Here is a 24,523-nt window from a genome sequence, read left to right on the forward strand (position 1 = left end):
TAGCTTCAAACCCGCGGCGTTTCCTCTGTCAAACCCACAAATTCAACTATAATAAATTTATTTCCGTTCCCTTCGATGATCCGTGTTAGTGTTGATTATGTCCCCTTTTAAGGATTACGTCGTACCCGTAGGCGAGAGGGACGCAAAATTAGTATACCTTGTTACGCGGTTACGTAGCCTGTTCGTTAAGCAATTTCTCATATAACCGCGAGATGTTCAGTTAGATGGGCGGATATTCAATACCGGTGAGCATTTCTCTCTGGAGGAGAGAAGAGAAGAGAAGAGAGTGAGAGAAAGGGTTGGGTGGGAGGGAGAAGGAAAGGGAAAGGATCGAAGTGTGTACCGAGTGTATATATCTATCTACGTAATGTGTTTTAGTGTGTTATATACATATATATTTGTATATAATAATATACGTATAGAGAGAGAGAGAGAGAGAGAGAGAGAGAGTTAGCTTTGTATTCACCAATCCTCGTAGCCCGTTACACACGTCAAAGACGAGAAATTAGTAATCAAATACGTGCTTCGTTGTATACAATTACGTTGAACACACTAAGAAGAAACTTAATCAAGATTATAATATATCGGAGCCATGATGGAATGCAGTGTGTACAAAAAAAAAAGTCGGAAAAACGATGCTCTCTTCTCATCGCTTCCGCGTATTCCGATGCAACGAACGAGAAGGGAGGAGGGGGGATACCTTCGGGGAAACATCAATCCCCCTACCCCACTCCACTTCACCCCATCCTACGTTATTTATCCCGTTTCAACTTTTTATTTCTCTCCCTTCCTTCTTTCTTTCTTTTTTACTTTTTTTTTTTTTTTTTACTTTTACTTCTTCTCTTATCTTTTTATTTTAACAAGATGCAATTCATTTCGAAGATAATGCTTCGATCGATCCGAACACTTTCAAGAAGAGGAGTAAGTTTATTGCTTAAAGTGTTGAACGAGTTGTAGAATTTCTTTTATTCTTATGTTCTTGTTAGTTTAACGATGTCTCTTTAGTTTAACTAACGACATTAACAACAATTTTCTATTAGTATATTATATAACGTATGAGTTTTAATTAATAAAAATGTATTATTATCTTTAGTTTTACTTAACGATTTTAATGCAAAAAAAAAAAAAAAGAAAAAGAAAAAGAAAAATTTAATAGCAAAGTTTCGCGACAAAATTCGAGCGCATACTTTTCATTCAAAAGTTAAAACAAAAAACAAACAAAAAGAGAAAGAAAACAACAAATATTTGGATAAATAAGTTTACAAAGAAAAAGAAAAAAGAAGCAGAACTGGCTTCCCCTTTTTTTCTCTCACACTCTCTCAATTCGAGTTTTCTTTTCGTTTTTTTTTTGATTCTCATTCACCAATCGAATGTCCCTAAGGATGAATATTATCGAAGCGTATTTAAGAGAAACGCCTGAAAAGTTTTCTCTATTCGCGCCATCGTTAAATATGTTTCCGGAGGGTCGGTCTTAATAATACCAAGCGTCTCGAGAGTCACGACAAAGCAAGAACCACCCCCATTGGCGAGGCCACGAGCACTTTGACACCGATGTGTAGACTGTCTCTTATTCTTTTTCTTTCTTTTTCTTTTTTTTTTTTTTTTGTTCCTTTTCTCGCGTCGTTCTCTGCAATTCTATCCAACGTTGGTACCCTTTCCCTCACACCCCCTTCCCACCCTCAACTCACTTCCGTCGCTTTGCCTCTTCCGGTCCGTTTCACTGGACCGTTTCCTCTTTCTCTCTCTCTCTCTCTCTCTCTATTTCTCTCTTTTACTCTTTTTCTTCTTCTTTCTTTTCTCTCTCTTTTATTTTTTTTTTTTTTTATCATTTCTTTTCTTCTGTTTCTTCTACTCTTTTTTATTTCTCCTTTCTCCTTTGACTGCTCCTTTACCCATGCCACCATAACTACGAAGCTTTAACGAGGAAGAGCTTTACGACAGTAGACGAGTAATTAGGAGACTCGTGCTCGTTGAAGGAAACAATCGGCCAGAATCAACAGTGGCGTTGTAATAGCTAATTGTAAATCGTACCAACTAACCCTCTCTCTCATAGATATATATATATATATAGTTTGTTATCTAGGTATTTGTCATCGAGTAAAAAGGAACCGCTCGGACGTGATAATCGTTTAGCTGATTTTTCTTTTTCATCCCTTTAACTTTTCATCTGAGATCCTTTTCGGATTTATTTTTGATCCCCCTTTTCTTGTTGTTCTACTTTTTGTTTTTCTTTTTTTTTTTTTTTCGTTTTTCCCCTTTATCTTCTCTAACCATTTCTTTTTCTTTCTTATTTTTAATGAGATTTAATGAGTAAAGATTATTAAAATCAGTCATGAATTTGTCTCTTTGTCGGTTTTTTTGTAGCAGTAGTAGTAGTAGTAGTAGTAGTAGTGGTAGTAGATGCAGCTTTAGGCTTGAAAAAAAAAATACAAAAAAATGTTTTCAAAATCGTGGATCGTTGACACACAGTGTGTCTCGCATTACTCGTTTGCTTTCGTTGTGGAAGAAGCGTACCTACTAATTAGCCGTTGCGTCTGTCTCTCCTCGTTAAGCCGAAGCCGAGCGTGACAAAATAAAGAACGTTAGTCGGTAGTTTTGAATAAAGCTTTTAAAAGCTCGTCAAGTATAATATCTCGATGCTCTATACGAAATATTCTCTTTTGTTCTTAGATGAGAAATTATTTAATAATAAGGTAACGTTTAAACAAATTTTCTTACTTTCTTTTTCTTTTTCAATCGAATGATACAAATACACGCACTTAAGGGGACCTTTTACTCTGAGCACCTAAAAAAAAGGCTATTTTCGCGAATTTTTTCCAAGAAAACTATAAAAAATATCGATCTAAAAGTTGTTGGGTTTGTTAAATTGAGTCTTAAACTATATAAATGAATTTTTATTTTTTCATTTTAATTAATTTTTTATTGCAAAAACAGTAGTATAAAAAAACACCTTAAAACTTTAGTGCTTTGGTAGCTCCATCAGAACTTGAGAATGGCTTACCTGAAACATACAAGTAAAATGGTTTTATATTCTGTATGACTTCAGCTACAAAGTGACAGTTTTATATAAAAATTTTATCAATTAATAAAAAAATAGTGGACAAATTACAAAAAAAACGTAAATTTGACCTTTTTTTTATTGTTTTTGACTAAAAATAAATAGTAAAAATTAAAATATAAGAAAAAACTCTCCGTCACTTTGTTACAGCTCATGTGTAGAATATGTGGATTAAATTTTATAAGAATCGGTTTACTGGTTCGTGAGATACGATGGAGCTAGTATTTCAAAACATAGTTTTGAGATAAACGCGTTTAAAGTTTTTTTCTACTCAAAATCGTTAAAAATTCTTACCTAAACTTAATCTGCGATGCCTGGACCGTACAATAGACCTTCTTCTTGTTCATATTCTTCAATTTCTTCCAGTCTTGCCTTCTTCCACTTTGATCTGGTATCTTTTGAGCACTCAGAGCTTCGACGGTTCGCAGATTCGATACGTCGGTCGTCGCGTCTTTTAGCAAAGTCGATCGCTCCTGGCCCAAGTTTCATGCCCATCGTTTCCATTATCTTCATCACTGTTTGAAATCCTTCGTTAAAGATACATGCTGAAACTTTGCACGCAATTTCAACAACTTTTTTGCCGTTAAACAGGTGTTTAGGTGCCATGTTCCATACGCAGTTATTAAAGCTTTCATTATTATTCTGCGTATGTCCACCTAAACATCTTTCCAGCAGTTCTGTCTTAGTCAGATCCTCATAAATAGGCTTTAGCACTTTCTGTACATCTTTAGAAAGTGCCGGAGGATGCTTGTATTTTTGCTTCAGTGCCTTATTATCGGCCCATTACCGGCGGTTATTATCGGCCCATTACCGGCAGTTATTATCGGCCCATTACCGGCATTTATTATCGGCCCATTACCGGCATTTATTATCGGCCCATTACCGGCATTTATTATCGGCCCATTACCGGCATTTATTATCGGCCCATTACCGGCATTTATTATCGGCCCATTACCGGCATTTATTATCGGCCCATTACCGGCATTTATTATCGGCCCATTACCGGCATTTATTATCGGCCCATTACCGGCATTTATTATCGGCCCATTACCGGCATTTATTATCGGCCCATTACCGGCATTTATTATTGGCCCATTACCGGCATTTATTATCGGCCCATTACCGGCATTTATTATCGGCCCATTACCGGCATTTATTATCGGCCCATTACCGGCATTTATTATCGGCCCATTACCGGCATTTATTATTGGCCCATTACCGGCATTTATTATCGGCCCATTACCGGCATTTATTATCGGCCCATTACCGGCATTTATTATCGGCCCATTACCGGCATTTATTATCGGCCCATTACCGGCATTTATTATCGGCCCATTACCGGCATTTATTATCGGCCCATTAATGGCAGTTATCATCGGCCCATTAATGGTAGTTGATCATTGGCCGATTAATGGGCCCAGCAATGGGCCACGTATTATTCAAATTATTAGCCCATTAACATCATCATAATTTAATAATCTATGTATCATCATCTTCAGACAGTTATATATTTCTCTATGTCTGATCCCCCGAAAAATATACCTGACAATACGAAGGATTATACAGATTACAATAAAAAAAACTGCTTGAATAAACAATGAAAGAGAAAGGGATTGAACAAGATAAGAGTCGTCCGTGCGCGCCGAACGCTCAGGAAAGCGGTCCGAGGTAGTTCAGGCACCAAAAATGTAGTTAGAGACATCGGATCTTTTTGAAATTTTAACACAATATTTCTACATATATATACATTCGAAAAATGTAAAAAAAAAAAAAAAATTTTTTTAAATTGCAGAGTAGAAGGTCCCCTTAACATACGTAAATACTTACACAAGTATTGCAGTACACATGACATTATTATTTTATAAAAGCGTTAAAATAAAATTATCATTTAAACGAATATATATCTATTCAAATTCTTAACAATATTTATTATAACCAAATTGTACGAATTTAGTCATCCGATAGATGCGATTTTAGTATTATCTGTTCGTTAAACTTTAAAGGGGATAATTCCATTTGTTCTCGAACCGTATTCTCTATATTTCGAAAGTGGGGGAAAAAAGTGAAAGCATCTCGATTTTCCACCAACGTTTTGTACGCTTAATGTTTATCAGAGTATATTTGCATATATGTACTATGATAAATTCTTGTACGTAATACGATAAGAATTTTAATATTACGTATATATATATTGAACTTACTTAGATCCCAAATTTAAAATGATGTTTGTACAAGGCGAATTTGTAATAAATGTAGATTAATTTTGATCGATAAATTAAGTGGCAATATGCTCGCGGATATCGCCACTAGACCACGAAGCAAAATTAATCCAACCACATTCGAGCAATGTGTTCAATACTGAGTACGTAATCGTGGGATAATGCATGCTGTGGTACAGGGTAGTAGTATAGAGATAAGTAGTATGGTGTAAATTCTATCCAATCGAATTTTGATGCTCAATAGAGCTTTAACATCGTTAACCGTACATTTACGTACAAAAATATTATATAATAAATCTTTGACGTTTAAAAAGAAAATATTGTCTTCAGAGAAAATATTTCTTTCATTCTTTCTTACATTCCTTTCTTTCTTTCTTACAGACCTATTGACTTTCTCGTTGGTATCCAAGTATAGCGGAAGTTGTGCGGAAAATGTTACAGTGAGTACTAATTACGTTAACTTACGTGCAACCAAATTGTTGTTGTTTAAAAGTCTTTTAAAGAAACTGAAAAAAAAAAAAAAAAAAAAAAAAAAAAAACAGCAGTAAATAATAGTACGATTATACGGAACAAGTTCTTAGTATTACTCTCACTTTTCATAATTGCCCTTATATACTAAATACGTTTAGTCAAAGTTTTACATAGGTTTTTGCAAGTACCTACTTAACTTGCACGCATACGGGGTAAAGGTAGTAGTGGGAAGTTAAAAAAAAAAGAAAAAAAAAAAAAGAGAAAAAGAAAAAGAACTTTTTTAATATACCGCACACACATAATGATATATTATTAAGGGATATTCTTTGAGGCATACATCACGGGTCGTAGAATTTTCACGACGGCTCGGCGGCAATGGCAGCCAGAGCCCTTTTACTCGAAGCCGCCGACTTTAGCAAGCTCTTTTAATGCCGCACCGTAGCACATTATTCAGACGGCGATGTAAAGTAGAGGAACACGTGTAAAGGTCGGCCTTTAAAACGCCTAACCGAGACCTGCCAACCTTCCTTCGCCTGCGTATATACGCAGGTAAGTATCAGCTAGTGCTAGCTAGCAGCAACAAGTATACGTGCGCATATCGCATATATCACGAGTTTAAGTACCGAGCATGGCACTTTCGACCTTGAGAACTTGAACCACCCGATTGTGATTTCGGTACAACTGCCAAAGAAGAAATTTTATTCCTTCTTGTGATCTTCTTTTACGGTAATTTTCTCATTGTCCTATTGAATATATTGTTTTTTTTTTTTTTTTTTTGTAATATTTTTGTTCTAAAAAAGAAAAGAACGAAAAATGTATAATATTTGTAATGTTAAAATATTGTTTTTTTTTTTAAATAAATCGTTCAATTTTTTTTTACAATATGACTGATGATTGAAGATCGACAAAATATGAAACGTATCGAATCAAACAATTGGTTAATAATATTAAAAATTCATTTTTACTGCATTTAAACAAAATGCAAATAAATTAATATACGCGCGTATCAATGCGAATACGAGAATTTCATTTGAATGCACGAACGATATAAATGTACTATGTTCTCGTATTATCCGATGAATAAACAAGAAAAAAAAAGTTTTATTATTGCTACTCTGTCATCGTTAATAACATTATTTGAAATGAAAACAAACAGATGGATTTGTTGCATAAACGTTTCATTTTTAAGGCATACAACTCTTATTTCTTTTGATATTACGTATAATAAATAAATATTACTTATTTACGTTGAATAAACAAACACATTAAAAATGAACATCAAAACACAAAGGGAACATTCGATATATGCATATATACATGTAGCAAATAAAGTTATTGCCATTTATGTACGTACACCAATATTAATATATTTTAATGGAAATATATTGCGCGTATGTGTTAAATTGTAATAACAACATTCAACGAAATATCATATAGAGTTGGTAGATAATCATGAAAAAGATAAATAATATTCAAGTTTCGTTTAGATCGTTTAAAAAATTACTATGAAAAAATAAAATCGATATCAATCCCGATTTAAACGATAATTCTCAATAACAACCCTTGTAGAATTGTTCTTTTTTTTTCCAACAAAGTTTTGTTTCGTACATTTTTCAAAAACAACAAATAAAAGAAAATAATTGAGAGTTTTTTTCAAGAAGAAGAAGAAGAAGAAAAAAAAAACAAATAGAAATATAAAAAATGGTTGACATTCGAGCAGCGGGGAAGGAGCGGGGGTCGAGGAGTCATTTCAACGAGACGCGAGAAAGTACAACGAGTTTCGGAGAATATTTTATTTAAAATGCCTTTGACGGGAAAGCAAGTAAACGAGAAAAGAGAAGACGAGACGAAGAAGCAACAGCGTTTTGCTCCTTTTCGATTCAGCCCACGATATGTTCGCTGATTTAACGACGTCCGTGGGAGCCATTGTGCGTGCTCGCTTCTTCTTCTTCTTCTCCTTCTTCTTCTTCTTCTTCTTCTTCTTCTTCTTCTACTACTTCTTCTTCAGCTTCTACTTTTCCTTCGTCCTTTAAATCCCCGATCGTTATTCATCGTGTATTCGAAAGAAAAAGAAAGAGAGAAGAAAGAAAGTCTTTTTAAATCCAAGAATAAAGACGATAAGATGAAAGAAGGTTTATGTATTTTTAATAAACATCCATTGTCGCTTTCTTAATAATTTTCTGAATTTCTGACAACGAGTTTGGTATATTTAAACGTACAAGTTTCTACAGAGTAGTAGTACGAGTTTGACGTTCAAATATCTCGAAAATTGTTCCTTTGTGAATATACAGAGTGGTGTATCCAGACGGTTGATACAAACGGACCCAGAGGTTTGGTTATGACGTGCACAAATAATTCCAAACTGAAGAGTAGTAACCTGTTATTTTCGTGTGAGACTTCGTTTTCAAGATAATCGACCATTTTATCTATAGATTCAATATTTTCAAAACTTGAAATAAAGTTAATTGAAAACAACAAAATCTATATTTATAGATGCATCTAGAAAATGTTTTCAATTTATAAACGATGATTGGACAATGTATGAGAGTACTTACCGCAATGAAAGGTAATACAGGAATGAAAGGAAAAAACTAAAATGGATAGAAAGAAATTAAAAAGGAAGAGAGAGAGAGATAAAGGAAGAATACGAATAAATGAATCGTTCGTTTCGTAAGGTAGATGATAGATGTTCAAAGGGTGGAAAAGAAACCTATGAGAAAAATAGAGAGAGATAGAGGAATGGCATAGAGGAGGGACAGATATAAGCGAAAGGGGACAGAAGTGTGTAAGCGTGTGTAAGTGAAGGAAAGAGATAGAGAGTGAGTGAGAGAGAGAGAGAGAGAGATAAAGATATGGAGCAATAGGCGAATAAAAGCTACGTCGAGCAGATGGCTGGTATGGCCATTAGCTAATGGATCCCTAACACCAGTCCACAAGAGTCATCCGCCACCACGAGGTACAAACTGGGAGGTAGTTACATCCACGAAACGCTGTTCCTACTACACCCTTTCACTACCTTCCAGAAGTGGGGTGGAAGGAGGGATAGTGGGAGATCGAAAGGGGAGGGTGGGGAGGGGTTTGAGAGCTGTTTGGTCTGCATAAAGCCGGCAAAATCACGCGGATAGCAATCGTGCTAAATCACAAACCGACTATGCTACCACGCTTTTCCGTCCACAGCATCCGAGCTTCTATCACTTTCTGTCTATCTGTTTGTCTGTCTCTCTCTCTCTCTCTCTCTCTCTCTCTCTCTTTCTTTCTCTTTCTCCCACTCTATTTTTTACTCTTTCCAACTCGTATATTTTTACATGTACGCTCGTTTTTACATTGCTCTTTTCGTGATCGAGCACAGGTGTGTATCGTACGTTCGATTTCAAATGATTTCCAATCACTTAACTCGAGTCTTTTATAGAGAAAAAAAAAAAGAATAAAGGGGAAAGTATAAAAAGAGGAGAAGAAAGAGATAGAGCTACTTAAGTGAGAGAGAGGAACCAATTCTCACCGTTTGTTAGGATAAAACGTGAATTCGTTCGTTATTTTTTCTTTTATTCTTTTTTTTTTTTTTACTCTCGACGTGAAAAATATCGGCATTTAAAAATTTAAAAGGCATGTTCGATTCGAATGGATAATAAATCGATTGAAATATAATACTTATTTATGTATTATGATTTACTGTACTTTGTTATACTAATAGGTGGTAATTTACTGAATTTTTTCTTGTTTTTTTTTTTCTTCTTGTTTTTCTTTTTCTTTTTGATTCATTTATTCAACAGTAATAATCGTAGAAAAAAATGACTAACTTATTAACACTTGCAGTAAAGTTCAACTAGTATCGGTAACACGTTAAAGTTATTATTAGTGTCTACTATTAGCATCTACCGGTTAGTAGAACCAATATTATTATATAGAGAACGAAGTTAACAGAACACGAAGCACACAAGCCGGTAGATTCGATCAAATCTACTGGATTACCGAGATAATACATTTTTGCAATCGCTTATCGTGTTTGTAATTAATGGTGGTAGAAAATAATTAGTTTAATCCCCGGTTTACCCTAAGCACGCTTCCGCAATAGCTAAGAACTTAATACCCAAACGCAAAATACTAATTGTATAAAGCAAATTTATGTACTCCAGTATCGGATGTAGATATTAACGTGTATCAAATAACGTGTATTACCGAAGGTACATTAAAAGAGATTACCAGAGTGCTTATAACAACGAAAATAAATTTTCCTTTAGCCAGTGATAACGACTGAAATTTGTATAATATCCATTATTTCCATCGTAAACACTAGAAAATTTTCTTTATCAACGAGCTAAATACTACAAGCCGATACGAGTCCTCCTCCTTCTCCTCCTCCTCCTCTTCCTTCCCACCCACCCTCCGCGTAAACTTTGAAAGATAATTAGGATACTTTGATGTCCTTTCTTAAGTATACTCGTTAACTGTTTCTAACAATAAATTCTGAAACTCGTTAAAATTTAATGAATCGCATTGAATGCGTGGCAAAGCTTACGGTTTACAATAAAAGAAGAAAATGAAAGAATATGAACAAACATACAAAAAAATGCATAAAAAAGAGGAATATGAAAGGCAAAGAAAAAAATCAAAAGGATCTAACTGGACTGACAGAACAATGTTACACACGTGCGTCTGGTTTATATACGTGCATGCACGAGACCGGAAGAGGGTGCTCAGTAATTTCGATGTACCCCCAATTACCTAAAATAACTCGATGTAAATCTCTCCCTCTCCTTCTCTCTCTCTCTCTCTCTCTCTCTCGATTCTTCTCTCTATAATTAGCGTAGCGATCGGATCGTGTAGTCGTCGATGCGTGACTTCGGTATCACTTTCCAATTTGTGACGGTATAAACGGCGAGTAACGAGAGTCGTCGTTACGATCATCGATCAGGCGTAGAACATCGGGACGTGACGAGTGAACACGTTAATTGAACCTTTCGAATACGACTTTGTAATCGTACCACGATTCTGTCAGTTATTATCGAGTATTTTGATTTTGTCGAAGAAAACACAAGTACAATTTTTGTACAAATTTACGAAGTTATAATTAGCTTAAAGTTGAGAAAAATAGAAACAAAAAAATATGTATTATCTATTAAGAGAAAGATTGAGAAAAAGAAAAAAGATAAATGGTGACAAGCCGTAAAAAGTAAGCAGAGTTTTATAACGGTAATCCCAACATCTTACATTTGTGTGAAAGAAAAAAAGTAGTAGTAGTAGTAATAGTAGTAGTAGTAGTAGTAGTAGTAGTAGTAAGACTCCCAATGAATAACGCGTTACTCAAGCCCGTGACAGGATCTTTTTAGTGAGAAAACATCGGAGACATTAGGAAGAAGTCGTGTCGCAGTAAATCGCACGAGCGAGTAAGCGAAGTTGAAAATCCTATGATGGACCGGTCTTAAGCGTGGAAAAGCGACTTGTTACTGTGCGGTTAGGAAAAGCCGTCGTCTGAACTTTGGTAAGGAAGTAAGAAGGAGAAAGAAGGGTAGGAAGGAAGGAAAGCAAGAGCAAGTCAGAAGGTAGAAAGAGGAAGTTATCAAGGAAAGGAGCAGGAGTAGAAGTAGAAGTAGGGGTAAGAAGTAAGGTGTATAAGATTGGAAGGAGATAGGCGGAAGCGTGGTTGTTGTTTCAAAACGATACCAGTAGAAGACTCGTCTACTCAAGGAAGCATCTTAAGATTTGGTTGGAAGCGTCGCTAAATATTCATCGCGTCGAAAACGTAAGCAAGGAATATCCGTCTTTCGCGCCAATCAAAATACAAGCCAACCGTGTACCCCTTAAACCGTAGAAATCCCTTGGCGTTTTGAACGTCTTTAAATTAAATTCGCTTGGGATAAGTTCTCGAGCAACATCCCGACGGGCCTAATTTTCCATGGTCGGCGTCTCGCTTTTAATCTGGACCGTTCGTTTGGTTTCGTGAAATAAAACTCTGTCAGCCACGTCTCCCACGTCTAACTGGGAGCTTTTAAAAGAATGAGAATGTTCGAAGTTTCACGATAAAATAAAAAAAATAAAAAAGTTGAATATAAGAGACGCGTGATGGATGAGCTAAGAAACATGAAAAAGAAGAACTTTAATTACATTTTTATGCAAGTATCCTTGATTATTTTCTTGTAATTCTCTTTCGATGAGTTCATATTAATAGGAATGGAAAAAAAAGTTTGATAAAATTGCAAATGAAAATTATTACTGAACGTCTATCCGGACAATTACAGGATTCTATACCGTAAAGTTTTCAAGATATACTCTCAAGCCGCATAACTATCGAACCTCTCCGCTCTATTCTGAATAAATTAGCACGTGATTCCTCGGCACAATTGCCAGATTCTACGCTATTGTTTCCATTTAGGGTAAGATATGCGTGCACCCTCTTGTCGGTAGGTGCCTTCGAATGGTATTATATTCTAACGTTCGCCAAACAAGACTTAGTCTTCCGTGGTACCTGTCTAACCCAACTCGATAAGCGATGTTTGAACGCTTATACTTGCTGGCGGAAGCCAGAAGAACTTGACTATAGAGAGCCGAGTAATAAGTAATAACTCAAGTTTCCCCTTTAATACTCCCATCTAGTTTCCAGTGTTAGGCCGGTATGACCTTTTTCACTTCCCCTTTGTCTTCATTGTCCTTTTGCTTTCGAGATCAGGCGTGCTCCAGACGCTTTCATTTATATGCTACCGTACGTTTGTTTAGAAACGCGAGCAAGAAAACTCGTGATTGCGAAAAACCTATCTCTTTTTATTTTACACTCATCGATATAAAAAGCAGAAAAATTCTCGGCACGACTTCTTGTTGCTGACTTCTCACTCTTTTTCTCTTTCTCTCTCTCTCTCTTTCTTTCTTCGTCTTTTGCATCCAACTGAGGAAGGATAAATAAGAATGGGCCCACATCCTTCTTACTCGGTATAACGTTCATTTTACCGAGGAATTTCAAGAATGGTGTTGAAAGAGACAGATGCTGGAAGATGTGTAGAGGATGGAGATAGATAAATATACGGAAAGAGTAAAGGAAAAGGGGAAAGAAAGATAAAGATAAGAGAGAGAGAGAGAGAGAGAGAGAGAAATAAAGAGAAAACGCGGCGGCTCAAGACAGGGACATTGTTCAAATTGCGGAGAGTGGAGACATCGATCACTATGCTACTGCCACAGCTGAGCCCTCGAGGACAGTCGCTAGCGACCTATCCCGTCCCTCTTCAACCATTTCCTCTTACACCACCTCACCCTTCACCATAAAGAACCAACACCTTCGAATCCTCCTACGCTTAGCTTCGGCATTGACTGGAAGCCATACCACGTGGTAGTCCTTTCAAATGTCAACCCCCTTAAGCTGACTCCTTTCCCTCTTTCTCTCCATTCCTTTCTCTCTCTCTCTCTCTCTCTCTCACCCTATTTCTTTCTCTCTCTCTCTCTCTCTCTCTCTCTCTCTCTCTCTCTCTCTCCCTGTTCGTTCTATGCATCGTTTACAAGCTATACAGGGAATCAGTCGATATGTCCAGTTAGGTTGAACTAGTCGATAACTTTGAAGAAGATTAAGAGACTGATATACGAGGATACACTTTTTCGTACTTTCACGTTGAAATTGTTTTTCTCTTTTCTTTTTTAAATAGATCCTATATTAATAAATTTCAATAAAATAATAGGTAATATTTATATTAATTATTTTTAACATTTATTTTATTTTACTTGTATTTCATGGAAATCCCGATGAAACTCTCTTAGCATTCAACTGAATTCAACTAGTTGGGATAATTCACTATACTAAATCTGGTCGAACATAGAACCGTCTGGAACAAAACAGGAGATTGAGTTTAAGTCGGCTTTAACGCGAAAGGATTAAAAGTTCATCCTGACGATATCAAAAGACCGAAGCCAGTTGACATTTGGCTCGTGATCAAATATCTGCATTCCTGTTAGCGATTTTCAACTGTTTTCGAGAAGAAAAACTCACTCACTGGTGATGGTGGCGGCTCGACGTGGTTGGTAGTCGATGTGGAGATCGGGAAGGGGTAGAAAGAGAATCAAGCGACCCCATCGGTACGGCCAATAAAGCCGAAAATTTTTATTCGCCAACATCGGCTCGGATAATTTCTTGGCACTCTGCCATCGAACTCTCCACGTCGCTTGCCCATCGTTTTGCTGGCTGCCTTTTCATTTATTCTATGTGCACCATAGCGTGAACTTCGCGATATTTATTAGCCACGATTGAGCGCTCGAGTGTTTTATAGATTCCCCTATTTTTGCGGAAAACCAAAATAGAGCTAATCGAAATAACAGAGCATATTTTTCTTTTCCCCCTATTTTTTTGCTTTTTCTTTTTTTGTGATTTGATAAACGTTAATGGAATCTTGAAATTGTTTTTTTGATACATATTAATGTTTCAATAGGATGAAATAAATCAACTTAAACGTATATTTTTTTATGTTAATATCAAAAGAATTGTAATTTCAACAAGTAGGAAAATAATTTATCAAATCTGATTCTCATATATAAGAAGATCAAATCCCGAAAAAGAAAGTAAAGAAGTTAAAACGAAAGCCGTAAGTTAATAAGAAAGAAAAAAGAAAAGAAAAAAAAAGCAATTTCCGAAACTACCACCATCCAACTCGGTAAGGATTTTAATAAATCGTATTTGCGAGAAGCTTTAACGGAAGTAATCAAAAAGAGAGATACACAAAAATATTGAGCTCGTTACGAATCCCTACAGTTGCACAAGAATTTATAATTCGTGGGGTGTACAACTCGGTAAAATTTTCTTTCCCCTCTCACCCCCCCCCCCGCCCTGTTCTCCTCACCCATTCCATTTCTGATGTTAGAAAATGAGTCAAATTTACGAAGTGTTGGTTGAAAATGGCAGTGATATGTCGAATAGAGATAGAGGGAGAAAGAGAATATTAAGGAGAAAGAGGGTTGAGAAGTAAATGAAGGAGGAAGACGAAGGAGGAGAAAGAGGTGGAGGATATAAAATCAGATTTTCGAAGTTTCCCTTAATGTATACGATTTCCTGAGGCGAATTATGCCACCGCGATCCAAGAAGGAAGGAGCAGAGAGAATAATAGTATAGGTGAAGGATGGTGGTGGAAAGTATAGAGAATGAGAAGGTGGATAGGAAAGGGGAAGGGGTAAAGTAAAGGCAACCGTGTGCCCTGGAGGCCGACCACATAACTTTGAGATTAATTAAATTTAAGCGCTGTTAAAAGGATTAATTAGTAGCAGCTACCCTCGCGGTGTGGCACGAAGGACACCGAATCGCGGGACAGAATTATGCACCGCGAGATGAAACTTTCCGTTCGGTACAATTTAAGATTCGTTCGTGTTCCCCCTCTAACTCCCCTCCCCCTCCCCCACCACCTAATGTAACTTACAATTTCATATTTTTCTATCCAATGTCTTTTCTTGTGTTTTAGTACAGTCTATTGAAACTGTTGTTTTCTTCGTCATTATTTCTTCTTTTTGTTTTATTTTGTATTTCGACGTTTCGTATTATGTTTTTAAATTTTTCTTTCCTTCCTAATTATTAATATCTTGTTTTTTTTTTGCATTAGTATTTGGTTAACGTTGAGATTAAATTTTAATGGATAGGATTTCGAATGTTCGTTACAATTTCATTTTCAATCATCACAAATTTTTCGTCAGAACACGTTTCATTGAATATATCACTTATACGAACCACACACAAACATTTATTTAATTTTAATTAATTTTATATAACAATTTTCATCTCCGTTCTTTGGATTAATAATAATACAGACAGATTGAAACACTGGTAATAATAATAATAATAATTATTATTATTATTATTATTATAATTATTATTATTATTTTTATTTATTATCATCATCGCTATCGTCATTATATCATTTTATCGTTCGTAAGAGTCGCTTTACCAAATCTGCCCTCCGTAAAAAAAATAAATGAAGAATATATATATTATGCATATTACTTGAAGCGAATAAGAGGAATAATTTCGAATAATCGTGAAGCTTCACCTAATTCAAGGTAAGATATAATGATAATCTAAAGGTAAGCAGACCGACGAAATCCACACCTATACCATCACCCAAGACCATGGCATTTGGCAGAACTTCAACAATGCCATCTTTCTATCTTCCCCGACTTTCGTTTCCCTTTCTCCTTTTTCCCCCCATTTTCGAAGCATGTTCCTCTTTCCTTTCACCCCCTCTTTACCTTCCTTATTGTCAGTGTTCTCGCGTTAAATAACAATGGGCTCGTGGAAGTGGGACTACTCGAAAACATTTGCCCGTTTCTTCTTACTCACTCTCACTCTCTCATTTTCTCTCATTCTCTCTCTCTCTCTCTCTCTCTCTCTCTTTCTTTCTCTCTCATTCTCATCCTCATTTTCTCTTTCTATCTTTGTCGCGATTCATTCGGCCTCCCGCATAATGACGCTCGCTTCTATGAGCCAACGTGGCCGTTCGTTCGTTCGTTCGTTCGCTAACGCGCCCGCGCGCAAGCGTATTCAAGAACCGGATGCCGGGAGCATCTCCAACAACTCCTTCTATCTTCCTTTTCTCTCTCTCATACTTTCTTTCATACTTTCTCTCTTCCTTTTGTCCTTACTTCTTCCGACGTTTTAATTGTTGTGCTAACATTTACCCTAGGGCGATCAATCGGTACGACAGTGAACACTTCATGGAGGTGGGGATAATGGTAAAATGATGGGAGACATTTAAAGTAATATCATTTTGATTTCATTCATCTCTACTGCGATATCTTCAACCATTTCTCCTTGTCTTACAGTTGTTAAGTGACAATTATATTTTAATGACTATTTGTTATTTAACGATTATCAACATTTCATTATATTTGCTGATAATTATTACCATATCTTTATAAAGATAATTGATGTTTCTTTAATGTTAACAAAAGAAAGAAACAAACAAATTGTTGACTGATATATTCAGCATTACGTCAAATGTTGTCTGAATAATTTAATTTTTTTTTATTTTACATGGTAACACAATAAACGTGAGTAAATCACGCGATAACCCGTTTTATTTTCCAAAACCTGGTCAAACCATTTAAAAACTCACTTATGTTAGAACTTATCCGCCTTCGGGCAAGGCTATTGGGTATATATGCGGTCAAAGAAGGCAATTTACTGTAAACTGTGTATATGTATCTTCTCTGTGGTCTATGATCTTAGCCGTAGGAAATTTACAGGTCCAATCTTTCTCATTCTACCCTTTCGATCAGATGTCGACCCTTTCTCTCCTTGCATTATCGATGCTGTTCTGTTAAGTTTCAAAAGGGTGGAAACTGGCTGCTCTAACCGATAGGGGATAATCGATCTCAAAAGGAAAGGTCTTTCGAGAGAAAGTGAAAGAGAGAGAGAGAGAGAGAGAGAAATAGACTATAGACCAACATCGATACGTCTGTTTACCTTACCTGCTAATTTGCTAGACCCAATGAAAGATCAAGCTAATGCAAACTCTTCGTTGAATGCGCTAACGTCGAATGCTAACATCGATTCAACGCATTGAAGTGCACAAAGTGCATTTGAAATGAAGTTTAAATTTATGACAACAAAGTGTACTGTTTTAAATGTATAACAATGTATTCCTTTTTGATCGATTAATATCGTTTGTTAAAAAACGTGTATTAGTTTTCAATTGATACGATGATCAATAATTTCTTATAATGTAATTCGATCAATTATATTTTCTCGATAGAACGAAAGATTATCGAACGTAAGAAAATTTATACTTAACCTTAACATCATCCATAGTTTCACAGCAATCCGTTAGAAAAAAAGATGTAAAAACATAGAACGAGTGAACTCCTATGAGTACTCCGTTTTCTACGTGCCTTCCGTATCCGGTTTGTCCTATCTCGAAAGGTTTTAATTCAACTTGAACGTATCCTGTGCTGACTCTCTTCGACCTTCCGTTTCCAACCTTTGCCCGGTCCCCCATTCAATCTAACCAAGTCTAACCCAACAGCTAGCCCACACCTTTCTTTTCTTTTCTTTTCTTTTCTCAAAACATCAGTTAAAGCCACGAGTTATACGTGTGGTTGAATAACCGGTGGTCATTAGCAACCGGCCCTTTTTACGCATTCTAGCCCGGCGTATGTAACACCATGACAAAATGTTTCTCACACTTTTCACCCTTCTCCCACAATTTTACCCTCCTACTTTCTATCTCTCACTCTCTCTCTCTCCTTTTCCCTTCGGTACAACGGTAATGAGTACCATTTCAGTAATGAGGTCGCACGCCATTGAAAATCGCAAAGGAACGGAGATCTCGCTAGATCTTTCTCCTTCTCTCTCTCTCTCTCTCTCTCTCTTTTTCACGTGAGAGAAATGTAGGGGTGTTCTCGTCGACCGTAAAAGTTAATGAACGAAGAAATAACCGTCTCGAAAGAATCTCTGGACCAACGTCACCTCTTTCTCTCTCTCTCTCTCTCTCATACCTTTTTATCGTCCTATCTTTCCCATTTTCAAAAGCTCCTCCGACTTGACTTCTTTCTCTTTTCGTCTCCTTCGAATCTATTTATCTCTTTCTCTCTCTCTCTCTCTCTTTCAGTTTCTTGTTCTTCTTGTTCTCCTTCTCACACACCCTTTTCAACAGAGGCTCAACGTAGAAAGATTCGATCTGGCGTGATAGTATCTGGCATCCTCGAGAATCCACGGGATCGACACCCTCTTACACTGCTACTGGCTCTACGTGACGATGGAAATCTGATTTCTGTCGTTATACCTTTCTCTTTTCCCCCTCACCAACTCCGAAACTGTCTCTACATATATATATATATATATACATACATACACAGCTGGCTCACTTTTTCTTCTTTAGTCTTCAACTTCTTATTCCTCTTGTTTTAGTTCGTGTTACCTTTTATCTCGTTAATAATTATATCTGGTATTATGATTAAATCGATCTACTCATAATTTTCATCGTTATATATAGTATATAAAAAGTATTAAAATCTTTAGGAAACATCAGCAACGTGAAAATCTTGGGTTTCAACAAAGAACATAAATAAACTATACTTTAAATCTTTCGTCAAATCTCGTCTGGTATCATTAATGAGTCAGCGTTAAGGTTTTAGGTTGAAAATAAGAAACACAACAACAAAAATAAGAAAATCCGTGAAGGGAACAAAAATATTATACAAGCATTAAACAACAACAACAACAACAACAAAAAAAGAACAAAGAAAATAGTAGAAAGAAAAGATAAGAGGAATGAAATAAGTTTTAGTCATAAGACCGGTAACGGCAGTAACGTGGAGGAGGAAAGAGAAAAAGAAAGGAAAGGAAACGCGACAAAAAAAAAAAAAAAAAAAAAAACAGAAAAAAAAGGATGAGAGAAAGGGAAATAAGGAAAAGGAAGGATAGCGGGAGGAGTGAAAAGGTGAAGAGGCAGATGTGATAAATGGTAATTGCGCAAAAGTACCGCGACGGACACGAGTAACACCCGTTCCTCATTAGAGGCTTGTTAAGGCGTCCAGACGCGATGCGGCGGAATGTTTTGAGAAAGAAGGATGAAAAAGTGAGAGTGAGACAGGAAAAAGATATTGGTTAGAGTAAAAGAGAAAGCTTTTATTCTTTTCTACTTCTTTTTCTTCTTCTTCTTCTTCTTCTTCTTCTTCATCTTCTACTTCTACTTCTTCCAACACACTTAGGAATCTTCTTTTAGACCAGCTGCCGTTAACCCCATCTTCTTTCGTCTATATACGTCTCGTCTTTGTAATAATCGTTTTGATTACCGAGCACCACGCCTGGCCAATGCCGAAAGATTTGATTTCTCTAGAAAACTCAGATGAGTCAGACGTTGCCTGCAACTAAGAATCAACGAAATATACAATGTTAACCACTGAAAAAGCATCTCTGAGCTTTGTTAAATCTCGCGCTTAACTTTTCTCCCTTTACTTTCTCTTTCTTCTGAGATCAAAGGATTTTAACTTCTATCCCCCGATCCCTCCCTCCCTCCCTTCCTCTCTGCCCCCCCCCTGAGTCTCCTCACTCTTGTCCCAAACAATTTGTGCACTTCTTTATCTTGTAAATTTGCTGCCGGTTGAAAGATACGCAGGTTTTTAAATCGGTAAATTGAGCACGACCTCTTTCACCCCCTACACCCTTCCCACCCCCCCGTCATCGATCTGTTATTTTCATTCTTCTAAGGAAAATCACTTTACAGATTATTCGTTATCTTTCGATGTTCGATACGATTGAAAAAGAACTCGCGTGAATCATTCTCAGCAAATATTAGAAGAAGAAAAAAGAAAAAAAAAATAATGGAGAGATAAGAATGTAAAAATTGGAACTACGTGGTCGATACATGGGGACACGTGAGATATTGTGTGATTTCAGGTCAGTTGACATTAATGATAAGCTACGTGGTGACAGATTAAAGTACAATGACCTCTTATATTCTTATATACTTTTTAATAGAACTTTATATCATGATATACATTCATATATACATACATAAATACATACATACATACATACATACATACATACATAATTTATCACGTCACGTACTCTTAACTTAACTCCGTAAAAAGAAATGTAAAAATTGTACTTTATGATTCCAGTGACAACGCGTTGGAGATTCAAGAAATTAAAATATCAGAGTTGTTTTCTAGTAGCTACCCCTTACTTTTTTTTCTCTCTCTTTCTTTTTCTCTCAACGTTACACACTTTATCGTACTACACTTATTTCACTAGCCAACTCTCAACCTTCTTCTCTTGTTACTTTCTTTCGTTTTTCTGTTCTTTTTTCTTCTTCTTCTTCTTCTTCTTTTCATTCTCTTTTCCTCCTTTAGCAACGATGCTTACTAGTCGTCGTCCTCTTTTCGTTGCTGGAAAAAGAGAAAAAGGCAAAACGTTTATTTACTTTCGTTCGTTGTGATTCTTCCGACGTTTCTCTCTCTCTCTCTCTCTCTCTCTCTCACTCTCTCACTTGGTTACCATTCGTTCCAAGATAAGACCAGTTCCGTTTGCAAGAAGATCGTACGAGAGGTACGGCAAAGGAATAACACGTCTGCTGGCAACACTTCGAAGAACTAACGAACGAACGAACGAAAATTATTAAACCTGGGTAATTACTCGGGGGAAGGGGGAAGGGGTGGGGTGAAGGGGAAACAAGAAAAAAAAATAAAAGCCCTCGCGTCTTATCGTCTTATAATTTTAATAGGGTTTTATCGATTTCACTTTTACGGCAGCTCGTTATCATGGGTCTTCCCTTTTACGGTAATGTCCAATTTCGAAAATCACTCGGTCGATAAAATTAACAAGAGAAACGTTTTTCTCAATTAAAAATAATAATAAAAAGAAGAAGAAAAAGAAGAAGAAGAAGAAGAAGTAGTAGTAGTAGTAGTAGTAGTAGTAGTAGTAGAATAATAATTTTGTTCGATATCTCATATCGATTTCACACGATAATGGACACAACATTTAGCTATGCTTTTCATCGAACAAATAATCTGAACTATTATGAGAGTTATATAATATAATGAAAAACAAAATAATAAATAAATGAAAATTAACAGACGATGAATGGAAAAGAGTCGATTGATTTTAATCGATTTATCGTAAAATCAAACTTATATCCCCGATAATGATTACCCTTAGTATCTACACTTTTATTGAATTTTCTGACATAATCGAAAAAAAAAAAAAATGCATAAGAAGATGAATAATAAAGGATAGATGAAAGGTACGACGACAATACGTTCTCAAGTCTATGCTGAGCACGGACATAGGAGGCGTCATTAGCTCGATGTATCGAGCACCATCCAAAGCGTCAATTTAACAGCGTGTGAATATTAATGATAGGATGCAGAGAGAGAGAGAGAGAGAGAACGAACCCTGTTCGCATATTTGTCGCAACACATGCCTTCCTCCGTATCATCGATTAATCTACGTCGAAGATTATTATAGTTTACGTTGTACTATCTGATAATAATGGAATGTTGTTTCGACAAAGAGATTAAATATCGTCAAACGTTAATTCTTCAAATATTTATTATTATTATGATTATTATTATTATTATTATCTTATAATAAATAATATCTCTCTGTAAAAAAATAATACTCGACACGATTTTGACTCTTAACACCTTAAGCCATTTGTTTGACTTTCGGTAACGCCTTTAAACCAATCATTATCACGAAATTACTTTATCACCAGCGCCAATATTCTCGTTAATATCTCGATAAAATCGTAAAAATATATATATAGGCATTTATCTGTGTGTGTGTGTGTGTAGGATTTATCAGAGATTCCATAGAATTTTACGATTAGAGCAGAAACCTAACTCTCCCCCCGTAGTCGAAGAGTCATTCACGCCTATGAGTCATTAAAACGTTCAGTTTCGCTTAAGTACTGAACCCGCCCATCATTATCTTAGGTACTCATCTTGTAATGGTAAATCACGTAAAACGAGCAATAAACGCCGCGGCAGTGCGAATCGAAAGACCGAAGAATATAAAAACCCGTTGTTACCGTGAAATAAATTCAACCTTTTACAATAGCTCGATTAATCACAGGATTATACGGCAGTTCGTCAAACGAATAACTGAACGAACGGTAAAAAGATTCTAACTAAAGTGGACACGCATATTTTAATTTTTTTTTTTTTTTTCTATGAAATACGTAAATTGTAATAAAAGAAAAGGACTTTTTTTTTTCTTTAAATATAAAGAAGTGTACTTCTCGTAATAAATTTTTGTTACGTATAAAACGTGAAGTAGTATATCGCATTATTTATTTTCATTATATACGAAAGGTTTTCAAGTGGTAAGGGGTTTGCGAAAGATTGTACGAAGATAAAGGTAAAGAAACGTTAAACTATTTATCTTCTCTTTTTTTCTATTTTTTTTTTTCTTTTTGTAAAGCTTCACTTTCCTTAAGATTGCTTGGTAGGACATGGGTCAATGGTTGAGTCAGCGAAGGAAATTACATTTCGAAATGTCGCAATTCTGCGATTGTTCTTTTTCCACGTTACTTTATTGTCCTTTCATTCAAGTGAGTCAGCACAGGGACCATAGTTTCTTCTTCCTCGATCTATCGAAGAGTGACTATGATGTTTAGTAGCGTTATTAGGAGTTGCTCGGAACGAACATACACGCATGGTTATATCATTTTCTTTTTTCTTTCTTATTTTATCTTTACATATACAATCATTCATCTTGATGATACTACATTGTTGGAATTAATGATTTAGGTATTGTTAGATAATTTCATATATTCATTGTAACGTACATATTATAATTTGCGTGTAATGATATTTATTGTTAATCAATTTTTTTTCGTTCGATTTTTTCCTTTTTTCTTTTTTTTTTTTTTAAACGTTTCAACTTTCCCTTTTCTTTCTTTAAAATTGCGATTGCAAACGATACTTATCGCCAAAAGGTGGATTTGTAATGGAGGTGGAGTATGAGGGATTGGGGGGGAGGGGGGAAGAGGAGATGGGAGGGATATTGCACATTGTAGACGAACTCACTCTTCGATCCTCTGTGTGATCCTCGTGCCTTACCGAAGAGCACGCATCCTCGTCCGAAATTCATTCCCAGCTGGGATTTCGCGAATACTTATCTCCGAAAAGAGATTGGTGGATTTGCTCGCAAACACGATCGTTTACCTTAACATAAAGTCTTTAGTCTTAGCGATTATCGTTTTCTTGTATTTGTTTTATCAACTTTTGTTATACATATAGAATTTGATCGAACGCATTTTCTTCTTCTTCTTCTTCTTCTTCATTTTTATTATCAAAATAATAAATATAATTATTTTGATTAAAAAGAAATAGGGAGGGGGCGAGAGGAAGGGAGAGAAAAAATAAAAACCCATAAATAATTTTTAAAATCGAAACGAATGTTTAACGAGCAAGCTACTATTGACCAAATGGTAAAAATAAAAGCTCGTAAATGACGATTTAGTTGGAAAACATTCGAAATAGAAAAATGTTCTGGTTTCGAGTTATAGGGGAAAACTACATCGATATTACTACGAAGAGCTTTATTCCAAACATGTATCGTGACGTTTTAGATTTATGAAAGTATGTATATACATATATACAGGTCGGCCGAGTTTCCATTTATCAGTAGAACGCACATACGAATACCTGTGGAGTTCGAGGGATGAAAACGCATACGGCATGTAACATTCGCGAAACATCCTCAAAAACTTCGATTCGACGAACAAATGGACGGGAGTTTTGCAAAAGAAAAAGCGTCCGACGGAAATCACAATGGGAGAAAAGGTAACAAGAGAGAGAGAGAGAAAGAAAGAAAGAAAGAAAGAAAGCTAGACATACAGAGATAGCTGCTCAGCATCGAATGTGGGGAAGCGCATTCCCTTCCTATTGTGCATCGACTGGTGAAAAATGCACACTGATTTTCCGTAACAATGCTGATGAAAGGAAGAATTTTCCCTCGTCAATGAAATCCGAAGAATTTTTACAAATGGGTAAAGCTCTAGTCAGAATCAATGGAGAATATTATAGTTATTATACAAAATAACATAATTACGAAATTTCTTTTTTTTTTTTTTTTTTTTTTTTTTGAATATTTTTCCCAATCGTATTTCTTTTATATTCTGTTTTTTTATTTTATTTTATTTTATTTTTTTCAAATAACAACCAATTTGTCGAAATTATTTCTATTTGAGATTAACAATAATCACGAGAAATACAATTAAAATATATTTCAACAAATATTGAAATTAATCCGGTTGTGAAATGATAAAATAGCGAGAATAGATATAATTAGATTCAACAAACGATTTTA

The 24,523-nt window shown here is 35.7% G+C and overlaps 2 protein-coding genes across 4 annotated transcripts in view; both read left to right on the top strand.

Annotated features, from left to right (window-relative positions):
* LOC107067202 (uncharacterized) overlaps positions 1–24,523 on the top strand; it is a 166,464-nt gene that overhangs the window by 73,704 nt on the left and 68,237 nt on the right. The gene's annotated exons all lie outside the window — the stretch shown is intronic.
* LOC107067203 (discoidin domain-containing receptor 2) overlaps positions 1–24,523 on the top strand; it is a 111,811-nt gene that overhangs the window by 28,537 nt on the left and 58,751 nt on the right. For 2 of the 3 annotated variants that reach the window (XM_089174638.1, XM_089174639.1), the window contains one exon: positions 5,659–5,717. The exons of the other annotated variant lie outside the window; for it this stretch is intronic. The gene's annotated coding sequence lies outside the window, so the exon portion shown is untranslated. The remainder of the gene's footprint in view (positions 1–5,658; positions 5,718–24,523) is intronic. 3 annotated transcript variants of the gene reach the window in all.

Source organism: Polistes dominula, unplaced genomic scaffold, assembly GCF_049000335.1.
Source record: "Polistes dominula isolate Pdom_NZ unplaced genomic scaffold, Pdom_raw_medaka contig_16, whole genome shotgun sequence".
Classification (NCBI taxonomy): Eukaryota; Metazoa; Arthropoda; class Insecta; order Hymenoptera; family Vespidae; genus Polistes; species Polistes dominula.